This window comes from Scyliorhinus torazame, chromosome 4 (genome assembly GCF_047496885.1).
Source record: "Scyliorhinus torazame isolate Kashiwa2021f chromosome 4, sScyTor2.1, whole genome shotgun sequence".
Lineage (NCBI taxonomy): Eukaryota > Metazoa > Chordata > Chondrichthyes > Carcharhiniformes > Scyliorhinidae > Scyliorhinus > Scyliorhinus torazame.
The window spans coordinates 319,424,564-319,425,686 of NC_092710.1; the positions used below are offsets into that span (position 1 = coordinate 319,424,564).

The window sequence follows — 1,123 nt, forward strand, 5'->3', positions numbered from 1 at the left end:
TTAAAAACGTTTTTTTTAATTTAGAGTACCCAATTAATTTTTTCCAATTAAGGGGCAGTTTGGCCTGGCCAATCCGCCTACCCTGCACATCTTTGGGTTGTGGGGGCAAAACCAACGCAAGCACAGTGGGAATATGGAAACCCCACACAGACAGTGACCCGGAGCCGGGATTGAAACTGGGACCTCAGCGCCGTGAGGCATCGATGCTAACCACTGCCACACCGTGCTGCCCTGCATGAGCCCACAGATGGCTGATGAGGCTGATTCATGATCTGCAGGCTCCACGGCATGTGGAACATTTGTTGTCATGTGGGGTGCTTTGGGAGTCTGGTTTCTGACTCCAGACTATATGACCAATCCAACAAAGCTGATGGTGGATGATCGTAGATTCAATGCTTGTGGTGCCAGCTTGTGAGAGGGCAGTGATGGTCGTACATTACAGCCCTCTTACTTACTATGTTACATCTTCTGCAGGCAGAATTGGTGGGTGGCACGATAGCACAGTGGTTAGCACTGTTGTTTTGTAGTGCCAGGGACCCAGGTTTGTTTCCCTGCTTGGGTCACTGTCTGTGCGGAATCTGCACGTTCTCCTCGTGTCTTCCGGGTGCTCCGGTTTTGCCCCAAAAGACCTGTGCCACAAAAGGCAGTGCATATGAACATGAAGTTGCAAACCACTGCACAAACCATTGCCTTATTAATTGAAATGCAAGGTTACCTTTATCATTGTTAATGGTTGGGGCTTTAGCAAATGCAATGTGAAAGAGTTAAAAACATGGACGGCACCGCCCGAAAGGTGGAATTGAACCACTCTGTCGCTAGACAGCTACAGGTTTGAAGCCTGCACCCCAGACCACTGAGGATCATCCGGGCACTATTGAGAGCGTTCTCAGCAGTATATATACTCCAATCTCCGCATCATTTTACGCTTGTGCTGACTGATTTTTAGTTTTCATTCTGACTCCGGTAGGCAGCATTGTTTCATAGGATACACTTGAATTCACCTCAATAAAGATCTTCCGACTCATTCCACAGGGGTGACGCCTCCGATCGCACGGCGCTCTGCAGACCCATATGCAAATATAGACCTTCCCTTCCTGATTGGTCGTCGCCTGTGTTTAGTGCT

General features: G+C 48.7%; 1 non-coding gene across 1 annotated transcript; it reads right to left on the reverse strand.

The window, feature by feature from the left end:
* Nucleotides 1-783: 783 nt before the first annotated feature.
* On the reverse strand, nt 784-870 carry trnastop-uca (transfer RNA opal suppressor (anticodon UCA)). The gene has a single exon. It is a non-coding gene; the product is annotated as a tRNA-Sec (tRNA).
* Between the last annotated feature and the right edge of the window lie 253 nt (nt 871-1,123).